At 30.9% G+C, this 12,409-nt stretch overlaps 1 non-coding gene across 1 annotated transcript; it reads left to right on the top strand.

Moving 5' to 3' along the window:
- Positions 1 to 1,172: 1,172 nt before the first annotated feature.
- On the top strand, positions 1,173 to 1,280 carry LOC131180493 (small nucleolar RNA R71). Its single transcript, XR_009149260.1, has one exon. It is a non-coding gene; the product is annotated as a small nucleolar RNA R71 (small nucleolar RNA).
- The last annotated feature ends 11,129 nt before the right edge of the window (positions 1,281 to 12,409 follow it).

Genomic DNA, 12,409 nt, shown 5'->3' with positions numbered 1-12,409 from the left:
CTTCAAAACTTCTAGGAACTTCCCAAATTACTTATCAAATTTGGCCTTTTAAAACCTTTATGGAAAAGGAAGTTGAGGTTTGTCCTCAACTTCTAGGAACTTCCCAAATTACTTATTAAGTTTGGCCTTTTGAAACCTTTGTAGAAAAGGAAGTTGAGGCTTGTAAGGCTCTAGAGGTATATACTTCTCTTCTTTCTCTTCAACCTCTTCTTTACTTTTTCTTGTATTCTCTTCTTTTTTCACTCTCTTATTTTTCATCTCCCTCAATAAATTCCTCATTTTTTCTTTTCTCAACTTTTCCACTCTTCTCATTATTTACTACCTTCCCACTCCTTAATGTGATAGCTTGACAGTGTTCCCTTGGATTTTCCAGTTGACTTGGAAGCTTTCCCATAGACTTTATACCTGAAGAACTTACTTGATGTGCAATCTAGTTTTCTACCATTCTATTTTGTGCTTACATATGTTCTAGCCTTGCTTTCACCTCTCTCATTTCTTTATCATACTTAGTTTGGTTAGCAAGAATTTGTCGTAACAAAGCTTCAGTTGTATAACCTTATTCTTATTATTTAGGCGGAGGTGCAAGATTTACATTCCTTTATTGAAAATTAGGCAATGGTTGCCTATTCTACTGATACGGATTCCCTTACTATTGTGGTTGAAAATTTTGAGTTGGAACTTGGTTTTGCTAACTGTCATATGAAAAATTCCGATGATACCTCCAAGCTAGATTATATGTCTGAAAGTGAGGATTGCCCATTTACTTATTTCCATAATTTCCTACATAAGCAGCCTGCTCACCATAATCTGCTCCACAGTTAGTAGTTCCTTCTACATAAGCAATCTATTAAGGGTTTCTAGAGGATGATGAAGTGACCAACATACTTAGATCTTCCATCATCTTTGCTAAGACATTTGTAAGTGCATCGAATTTGGCATTGATCATATTGAATGGATCAAGATCATACATTCTAGCAGCTTGTTTCTTTTGAGTTAGAGCTGGCTCTCTTGGACTACTCCAAAGATGAGTATTCTTTGCAATTTTCTCTAAAAGCTCATAAGCTTCATCCTCATGCTTAATAATGAATTCATCTCCAGTTTGAGCATTAATGATCCCTCTAATTGTAGGAGTAATATTTGTATAAAAATTCTAGTTAATCATCCATTTAGGAATGGTATGATGTGGACATTGTCTCTCTAACTCCTTCCATCTCATCCATGACTTATAAAGAGTCTCATCTTTTCTAGGCCTAAAAGCAGTCATTTGATTCCTCAATTCTTAAGTTTTTCTAGGTGGGAAATATTGTGCAAGAAATGCATCAGTGAGCTACTCCCAATTTGTAATTAAGTTATAAGGTAGAGAATCAAGCCAATCCAATGCTTTATCCTTCAAAGAGAATGGAAACAATTTCAGCCTTGCTGCATCATCAAATACTCCAGGTTGCTTTTATATATCATAGATCATAGCAAATTTCTTAAGATGGGTGCGAGGATTTTCTAAAGGATGACCCCTAAATTTAGAATTCTGAATCATCTGAAGTACCCCAAAATCTATCTTATAGCTATTTGCATCAAATCTTGGTCTTGCTGTACTCTCTCTCAAATCGTCAAAATGAGGGAATGCATGATCCATCATACTTCCCCTAGGCACATTAGTATTGACAACTTCTTCTGCACAAGCTTCATTCTCATTGTTTTGATTATTTACACCATTACCGCCACCACCAATTTTAACTCTTTCCTCAGCCATTTCTATTTCAGCTTCAGCTGCTCTCAAAGCTTCTTTTCTTCTTCTGGTTTCTTTCTTATTGGCTCTATAAAACTTTTCAATTTTTGAATTATATAAAAGAGATGTGTCACTTGTGTTCTTGGTTCTTCTTATAAAAGATTAAAATTACCTAAAAAGCATAATCAAATGCAAGTGAAAAATAATATAAAAATAAAATCTATAAACAACTAAAATAAACAAGAATTCAATTTTAAACAAACAACTCCCTAGCAATGGCACCAAAAACTTGATGTGGCCCAACCGCAAGTGCACGGGTCACTCAAGTAGTATAGATAAAGATATCGTTCTCTCGAGGAATTGAATTAATAATTGAAATTTTTTTATATAAAAAAAATACTAATCTAAACTAAATTTAGACTAACAAGTATTTAAATGAAGAGATTGGGAATTGAAGGACATATTTGTAAATTTAATAAAGAAAATGCTTTAATAGAAAATTTCACTAGAATTATGAGAAATAAATTGAGCTAAATACAATATGGCAAGAATTAAAGTAACAAGCAATCAAAATAAATTGACAATTAATAATAATAAAAAAAGGTGATTTCGGAGTTTAGGAGTTCATATTTAAGCTATTTTGGGATTTAAAATTAGTTATCCAAACATATAGAAATTATGAGTTTCAAGGAGATTAATTCTCAGATCCTTTGAAAACTCTTTTAAGTAAGACAAAAAGTGTCTTTCTTAACTTAATCCTACTTTTATGGAGTTAAAATTAACTAAGACATATTAGGTTCTTTAATCAATCTATTAATTCTCTTAATCCTTAGTCTATTTCTAAATCTAAGTTAATTAAGTTCAATTCTTGATTATCTATCACTGAGTTTTCCCCTTTTGGTGCTTCAACCAAGGATTATGAACAATACTTAATGGAATCCTACACTAAGCATGTCATTAGGCTCACAAGAAATGGATAAAACCTCTTAATAACCATGAAATCTGGATTAACTAGCTCAAATCCATAAAATATCTTAAATATTACATACCCAACTCTAGAATCTTAGAAGAACTACTCACTACTCATGTTTTATACAAATATTCTAGCAAAAGAAGAAATAAAAGATAAAAAGAAAATTAAAATTGAAGAAACCTGATGAAAGAAGAGTAGAAAATTGCGAAGATGAAGAAGAATTGAAGCTTCAGATAGAAATAACGAGATTAGCGGCTCCTTTTTTCTTCTCCCTTGTAAATCTTTTCTTCTTTTAGCAAAAATGAGGTAATAATGCTTTTATATCCTCTAACATAAACCCTAAAAAAGACTAAAAATGGTGTGTGGTTGTCACACCCTACTCCTTAGTAAGATGTAACATGATCCCGTAGTACATCTAATGAATTATCGTACTTCGCCTACCATTAACCCATTAAATATACTACAAGGGATTTTAAAACACTTTTCTTACTTTTTGAAAGTGGTGAGCTTTTATAGCAGGTATTAAAAACATTTTATTGAAGTTTAAAAACTAGTTAAAATTTTTGTCTATTTTTATTTTTACGCAAATTTTGGAAAATTTTCTGCAGAGTGTCATTTATATTTGGGAAAAACAGTTTTTCAAACACATAAAAAAAACACTTTCAATATTTTCAAAACAACCATAACTCCAATACACTTATTTTCATATCCTCATTCATCATAATCAATTCAATTCACTTATCAAGCCAAACTCATCATAAAAGAAACTGTCCATAATTTTCAATTTCCAGAAGAAAGTAAATAATACATTCCTTAAGGTACTAAAATTATTATTACAATTAAATTTGCATTTCCATTACACACCCAAAATAACATTTCAAAAGTTTTATACATCTGCTCAAATAATTTACACACATATATTTATATGCATATTTAAAATCTAATATACAAGGGTATACCTATAATATACCCGAGCCTAGTCACAAGCAGTCTTCAAGGTGCAGCTGCAGGAATCTCACTCAACTACTCTATCTTTACTCTCACCTGCAACAACATACAAAGCTATCGCTGAGTGGTGAACTCAATGGTGCACAACTATAATTTAAAATGTAATACAATATACATTGACATAATTATACCAAAATTTTGAAATTTCGAAATTTAACCAACTTCCAAATGTCAAAATTTTCATTGCCAATAATAATAATCACTTGTTAAAATAACCTTAATCAAAATTTCAATTTGTCAAATCACAACTCAACAATAAAAAATAATTCCTGCAATTATGGAAATAATCAAATTATTTTAACAAAATTATTTGTGCACAATCTCATTTAAAATCACAATTTCTTATCTATCAAAACCCATTCTTTATCTCACTAACTATGCAAGACTAATTCGAAAGGGCCATTTTCGGGGTGATTCTAACTCCCTATGGTCGGGGAGGTCGAATCTGGATTCTAACTCCCTATGGTTGGAGAGGTCAAATCATCGTGGATAGTACACAACACAATAATGAAAATTCTGATGGGTCCATAATAATTACTTAGATCTAACCTCTAATAAGAGGAGAATCTAAGCTTGTGCACATATCATGGTATTCTAAACAAAACAAAGCTAACTCCATTGTCTCCTCAACAAATGAAAGAGACGGGTAATAACCTAGTCAAGCATCTATAGTGAGATATAAAACAATATCATGCATTTATTTGTCTTTTTTGTGAGCATAAATCACAACACAATGTTAATTCAAAATCAATTCCAATATTCCATAACTTCTTATGCTCATCGCAATCCAAAATAGAATTTTGTATTTTTATTCATACAAACTGCCTATCACAATTCAAAACATAATTTATCCAGTCTAAAATAATATTCAATAATTATTGAAATAATATTTCACAAAATTAAACTCATGCTTGCTATACCAATTTCAATAATCATTGAAATAAATCCCATAATTGATAAACATAGTGCATAAGGAAGAATAAAATCATTTAATTACGTAAAATATTCAAAACAAATTCAATCCAAAACTAGTTGTGCACAAATCTCTTTTGTCAACTCAATTTACTCAAACTTTCGTTTCTCCTTCAAAGATCCCTTTCCAACTGAAACACATAAATTTAAAGTGCTTTAGTATCTATTTCTAATACTTAAATTCCAATAATTAATTCATATATACTTAATTCTAGCCCGAATATACTTAAACTAACGTTTTTAGATATTTTCATTTCGGGATTACTATTCACGATACTATTCAAGTCAATTTGTAGACTTTCTTATGCTTAATAGGTTTATTAGTTCTAAATGCACCCATATACCACATTTTGGGTATCAATTTTGTTGACATTGATTGCCAATTCAATTTCTAAGTCTCCTAAGAGAAATTACAATTTTTCAGCTTTAGTCCCCTGTTTTCTACTGTTCCATTGGTCAAGTTACTGTGGTAATTTGGCTAAGTTTTCTTCATAGAAGTTGTTCCTTATTGTCTTAACTTTATTTCCCTTTTTGAATCACTCCATTTGGAGTTTTGTAGCCCAAGTTATGCCTATTTTTTTAAGGCTGGCCGGATTTGGTCCAAACCCAGAATTCTGGGCATTTTCTGGATATTGGCAGTTTTTGTATACTGACTTCAGGTGAGTTTTTGGATAGGTTATAGTCAAAATTTGGGTTTATTTTCTTCATGAAAGTTGTAGGGCTATGTCTCAGATTTCCATCGGTATAAAATTCAGGTCATTTGGACCTTCCTAGACCAAGTTATGATCATTTACGTAACTACTGTTCATTTGGTCATTTTTATACAGGTCAGTGTGCCCTAATCCGGAGTTGGCCTAATTGTTCACTAAGTTATGGTCACTTTCTAGGCATGATTCCTAAATGAAAAATGTGCCATTTTGTGTCTAGTTTCATTCCCAATTGGCCTCACACCAATTGGGTTGGTAAATTTTCAATTTTCATCCCTGAAAGGGACCTAGGTTAAGCTGCCTGTAGAATGATCCTAACCAATCTGAATTGAAACTTGGTTCCAACAATTCATACACACCACAAATGGTCACAATTGACCATTTCTCAACTCAAGTAAGGTCAACTACATCCATTGACCATTTTCTATAATTTTTTCTCCCAAACCCTAAGTCAAGAACCCTAATTTTCTAAATTCCTCAATTCATGCAATTTAAACATACAAATCACCTATACAACATTAATTCACCAAGCTAAACACCATCAAAACCCTAGGGTACCATGGCTGCTGAAGTTTCTTTATTCCCATACAAGCATGAATTCTTCACTTTTCTAAGTAATTTTCACTTGTTCAATGTTAATTCTATAAGCATAAATCAATTTAAGTTAGGAGAGAGATTTACCTCATATGGAGCTTTTCAATTCTCTAATTTTTCTCTTCCTTCTTGCTCCCAAAGAGTTTATCTAGCTCTAAGGGTAAGGTTTAGTGTTGGGATTTGGGGGATTTATGGAAGGGAACTAAAGAAATTCAAGCTTTTTATTCTTCAACAATGGTGGAAGATGAAGGAAGAGAGAAAGAAGAGCCCCTCAGGTAAAATAAGAACAGCCCCCACATTCAAAGCCCCCTTTTTACCATTAGCAAGAACTTGTTTCAGTTGCATATTATAAGGAATTCGAACAACTGCTTCAAATCTGATTCTGGAAGTACCTTGTGGAACCTCAATATCCACGGGTTTATTAGCTAAATGACAATTGGCACATACAATACGACGGTTGCTTCCGTGGATTTTCATAACCTCTTTGTGCAAAAATGGGATATGCATTTGAAATGGATGCCCAAGTTATTATATATATCATGAGCGATACGGAAATGGAACGAGTAATCTCTTCCTTTATCCAAGAAAAGGTCTTTCTGGTTTGCATGGTCCAATCATTGATCCTGAAAATTTCTACAATAAAATTAGGTAGGTCGCTAGTATAGTTCCCTATCCACGATACTGCTATTTACTGAAATATTTTTACTAAAATAGAAAATATAGGAAGAGAATCCCTTGGATGTATAGAAAAAAGAAATATGTATATATAAAGAAAGATTTTGAATGTTTTACTTATGTACAAAATAACAAAGATTCTAATTGGATTCATGGATCATTTTTCAGTCATTCATTGAATGATAAACCACTACAAGTGACGGAGATACACGATTTAAATAACGGAAAATCCAATATTTAAAAATGGTATCGAGAATGACTGGAAAAGTGGAAACAAGGCCAGATATAATTTGATCGTTATGAGCAAATCCAAAATCTTTGTAGACGGATTCACGGCAACAATGAAGAAGAGAAGACCAATTTTCATTTCTTTATAATTTTTTTATTTTTACCTCTTATTTGACTTGGTCAAATTAAGTAATGAAATTAAAATTAAATATGAAGTCATGCTTATGTCACTTGATGATGTCATTAATTTATTTTCTTTTCTTTTTCTTCTCTTATTTTTCCCATACTTCTTTAATTTAATTCTATATTCTGAAATTTTCATTTCTCATATTTTATTGAACAGTTAGATCAGGAGTCAGCTCTAGGGGTGAATTGACCAAATCGCCCCTCGCCGGTTCAATCCGGTTTGCAAGTTATTCGCTATTTCTTTCAGATCTTTGACCTAATTATTTGACCTACTTAAAAATTCTTTTTCGTGATTTTCTCTTTTCCACTGTGTTTGTAATAGTCCTTAGGACCGTGGCGTCACATTTTCTGATTCGAAATTTGAGTTTAGATTGACCTCGCAGTCATTTCCCGAGAAGGTCACCCATCGCTGTGACTCCCGGCTCATTTAACTTTTTATGCTTTGTTTTTCTTCTTTATACTTAACTATTTGGCAATTACTAATTATTTGCGTTCAAGGCTTATCTAGGTATCTTAGACGTGGTTCTAATCCCTTTAATTGTCCGGACCGATAACGGTCACTGAAACAATAAAATATACCATGCTATGCAAATAGGGGTGTTACAGTGGTGAGGTCATACACGTGTGACAAAATCTTGCATCTTCAGCCAATTAATGAGGAATTGCATAGCCAGAGTTGTGCCCATGTAGCATCTTATGCAGAGTCGGAACTGGAAAGAATGAGTGAAGAGAAGTTTGCATAGCCATGCAAGTCCCTATGCATGTTTTAGTGAGCTTCAAAGAGTTTACATGAAAGTGCATAGGCTACGCTGAAGGTTATGCACATTTCAGCAAGCTTGAGAGATTTTTCGGTTAATTGCATAAGCTATTACATAACCTATGCATGAGGCTATGCAGGTTTTGGCAAGGTTGAGTTCATCCTCCGTGAAGGTGCATAAGCTATGTAGGAAGCTATGCACATTTCGGCAGACTTGCAATACTTCTCCAGTCTCTTGCATAAGATAGTGCATAGCCTATGTACTAGGCTATGCAACTTTTGGCAACTTAAGAATTTCTTTGATTTTCTAGGCACAAGCTGTATAGGCTATGCAACTCCTTATGTAACTTTGCGCGGCCATAAAAAAAATCTTCAATTTTAGGCTTCATTTTTACACTTTTAGACCTAGAATTCACTTCTCACTTGCACAATTACCTTTTAGTCCCTCAAAATACCATTTTATCTACAAAACAAAAGCATAATTATGAATTAATCCAAATTTTAATAATTATGAAAAATTAATTAAATAACTAATAAAATTAACCAAAAATGCCTAACAAATGGATAAAATAACTATGAAACTTAACCTAAATGACTATATAAAATGCATATATCAATTAAAAGTGAAAATTTAATTGGCAATTATATAAACTTTAGAATTTAATTAAAAAAATTACTAAACTTTAAACTTTTTTTAACAATTAACTCAATTCTTAATTTAAACAAGCCCTTATGCACACATAATGTGCTTGTTTGCTCGTAAATTTGATTGAAATATTGAACTTTTTAATGGAAATGACGAATTTTGATTTCTAACGTTTAAAAGAAAAAAAATTCAGTCAAGCACGTACGCATATAGAGAATTAATTAGCTAAAAAAAAGAAATGTTAATGTAAGGAAAAAAAAAAAACATGTTGGATCCAACAAGCGGTGGAGAAAAATGGCAATCATCAGTGTTTCACATTAATGCTTTGAGATATGAAGCGATAAAAAATCCAAATTGGGGACCAGTGCCAGCCTAACCTTATCACAGCATCTCAAAGGACCTCACAAGTTGATGCTATTTGAAATGTCGGACATCGACAATGAAACTATAGGGGCAAAGTTTTACACCATTTTCCAAGTCGATTTTAATTTATTTGATTCAAAATAATTTATAATTATTTTAATTTATATAAAAATACAAAATTATTATTCAAATTTAAACAACTCAAAATTTACAAATTAACGATTAATTTGATAATTTGTGTGAACCGATTTGAAATTTATTTGTTTAAATTAATTTAATTAATTCACATTTTGATAAAAAATTAAATTAATAAAAATTAATTTATCTAAATCAATTAACATTTTGGTTCAAAATTACCTATAATATTCAAATTGATTCGAGTATGATTTAAATTTTTTTTTTTTATAATGATTCGATTAGTAATCCAAATTAAACCATAACACGAAATAACTGACATGAAAGTTAATTTTATATTAGTTAATTTTATCATATTTTAACATTACCTTATGGCTTCAATTTATCACAAGGCAAAAAATTACTAAATTTCAATTTCTATTCATTGATATTGGCAAATTTCAAAAGGCAATTAGTCTAATAAAATAAAATAAAATAAAATCACTATATAAATTTGATATAGTGATTCATAGAAATATAAATTAAATTCGAATTATTTTATTTTTCAAAATGAAATTAAATAAATGCATTGAATATGGCTACATTTTAAACACCATATGATCATAAGTAAAATTAAGCCTCATAAATCAGTGATGAATATTAAAGGTGGAAATTTTCCAGCACTCAACTTCATTCGAAGCAACCATTGAGCGTGATTACCTAATGGTTAACTTAGTGAGTTGATTTTATCCCACCCTGATTTGACTCCCCGCACAAGCATGATGAATAAATATTGCCTCTGTTTAGGAGTGCAATAGGAGGAGGTTACGGGTTGTCCAATGGTTCGTCACATTGAGTGCTCTTTCGGGTTCAGTGGTATATCCCTTCTAATGTTATTGGGTTAAATCAAAGATATTAACTGGTAACCCCCGACTAGGGCCTAAGGGACCTACAACTGTCATACTCGGAGAGTACTATTTTTTTTAGATAAAAGAAGAAGAAAATTCGTTCGAAACCATTCATAATGCATTTAAATTCCCCTTAAAGTTAAAATTGTCTATATTTAAATAATTCATAAAATTAATGATCCACTAAATAACTCAAGTCGTAACTAATTTATTTAAACTTAATCCAATTATTTTAAATTTAATTTAAATAATTTAATTTTTAAATTAATTTTTCTTAAGAAACCAATATTTTGATTAAAAAATCAATAATTTATAGAATGACCCAAGCCCTTTTTTCCTTGCATAGCAGTCTAATTGATAACTTAAATCAATTTATAACCCAAAATATTTCAATAATCCTAATCCTAAATAATATAAATTCAAATTATCCAAAACTTGTGGGACTTTACTCGCTGCGTCATTGATGAACTTTGTTTCCTATTCTTAAAAATGATGAAGCCTAACTCGCCCCAAAAAAATTAGATTAAAGGAGAAGTGCTCAAGATTTTATAAGAAGTACATTACCTATGTTCAAAAGCTAGCTAAAAGGAAAGAGTGTCCAAAGTTTATAAGGGGCACATTACTTGTATAACAAACTAATGTGGGATATTAATACATACCTCTTGTGCTTATGATCGAAGACCTAGAGTGTGAAATATTTATAGAAGGCCTAATATTGATTAGAAAAATTTTGATGCCATCTTAAAAAAATGGATCAGGCCTAACTTTCCTTAAAAAGTTTACTCAAGAGGGAGAGTGCACGAGACTTTATAAAAGGCATATTATGCTTATCCCACACCGATGTGAGATATTGACACCTGTTGTTTTTACGTGGATGCAAAATTTACTCTCTATGAATCCAGTTCAAATGTAGTTAATTTTCCAGGATGATGATATTCACAAATGGCAAGTGAAAGAAGGTCCCATTAAAGTCATGAATAATTGAAGGGCCAATTACTTTAAATTGAACGCAAATAATGGCAAAAAGAATCGACACGACAATGGATTGTCAAATGAACACTATCGTTTAAAATGGTACTTTTCGACATTATTGCTTTCAATTTAAGTTGTTCATTGGACACCTCTAAAATTGAGAGGATATTATTGCATTTAAGAAGGTATTTGACGTCAAATTTGTTAGATGCGGTTACCTTCCAATTTTTGGTAATGGATAGCTTTTGTCATTGTCTTTGTCATTTTCATTTTGATGATTACCTTAATGAACCGGAAGTTTTTGGGCAAAAGTCTTATTTTGTTAAATACTTAAAATATCATTGACTATTTCATTTGTGGTTTTTATTGAATCCCAAATTGCATAGGCTTCATTTTCGTACGTGTTTATTGTTTGGTAAATGTCCTTATCTTTTGAATTTGGTGATAGTTTTTGTGAGAACATAATTGGCTCATATTTACAGCTTGATAGTTGCAGCGAGAAAATTATTAGCATGCAAATTGCCCTTGGTTTAATAATTCTTAGTCGAATAATTTTTTTTAAAACAAATAATTAGGATTTAATTGATTAAATTCAAAACAATATAAATAACAAAAGGAGCATGAGACCTCTTGATATAACACAAACTGTCACAACCAACAAAGTATAATATAATTTTAAAGTGGTAGAGCTCTTTGAATTTTTCAGTCTAGCCTAATTATCCAAGAACGTGTTGTATATGATGAACACCAAAAAATTGAACCACTAATTTTACTAAAGGAATAGGTCACACTATCATACCCCAATAGAAGAGATCAATATCTACCAAATAATTATACACCTATCTAAAAATAAAAACAAAATAAAACAAGCACTCCATATAAGATGGAGACAAACATTAACCTTAACAAATAATAAAATGTCTCTCAACCAAGGATCATTGGCTCGTTTGATTAACTTCAAAGCATATATTCAGTCTCCTAAAATTAGATCATTGCAGATGCAGATATAGAACAGATATTCATAGAATACATGAAAAAGATAAAAGTGAAGCAAAGAATACGGAGTTTCTCCAGCCATGAAGTCAGCTACTCCCCTATGAAGCCAAATCTGAGTATAATATTTTTGCAGTGTTGGGATAGAAAAATCGATTACCTGTACCAGACGGTACTATTGTTGATAAATTTTAATCAGAATAATTTTAAAAAATAAAAATAAAAGTAATCCCAATTGTCAATAAAGTTAAAATTGTTCTATTTATCATTAGATAATAACAAACTATTATAAATAGCTTATATGTTAGATAGTATAGAGAGAAAGAATTCCTATATTGTTAAAATATAAGAAAGTGAAGGAATGACAAGACTGAAATGTATATAGAATTATATATATAAATAAATATATATTATATTATTATGGCACTTGGCACATATATGTGTAAAATAAAATAATTATTTTATTTTAATTTTCATAAATAAATTACGAACATATGTGTTTATTAACAAGTAGATATGTTTATTAATAAATATACATGTCAATTCTATACAAACAGTCACAAATGTTTATATAGGTGTCTGTTAAT

This window comes from Hevea brasiliensis, chromosome 5, assembly GCF_030052815.1.
Source record: "Hevea brasiliensis isolate MT/VB/25A 57/8 chromosome 5, ASM3005281v1, whole genome shotgun sequence".
Lineage (NCBI taxonomy): Eukaryota > Viridiplantae > Streptophyta > Magnoliopsida > Malpighiales > Euphorbiaceae > Hevea > Hevea brasiliensis.
The sequence above is the reverse complement of the archived record's forward strand: the minus strand, read 5'-3'. Positions and strand labels throughout refer to the sequence as shown.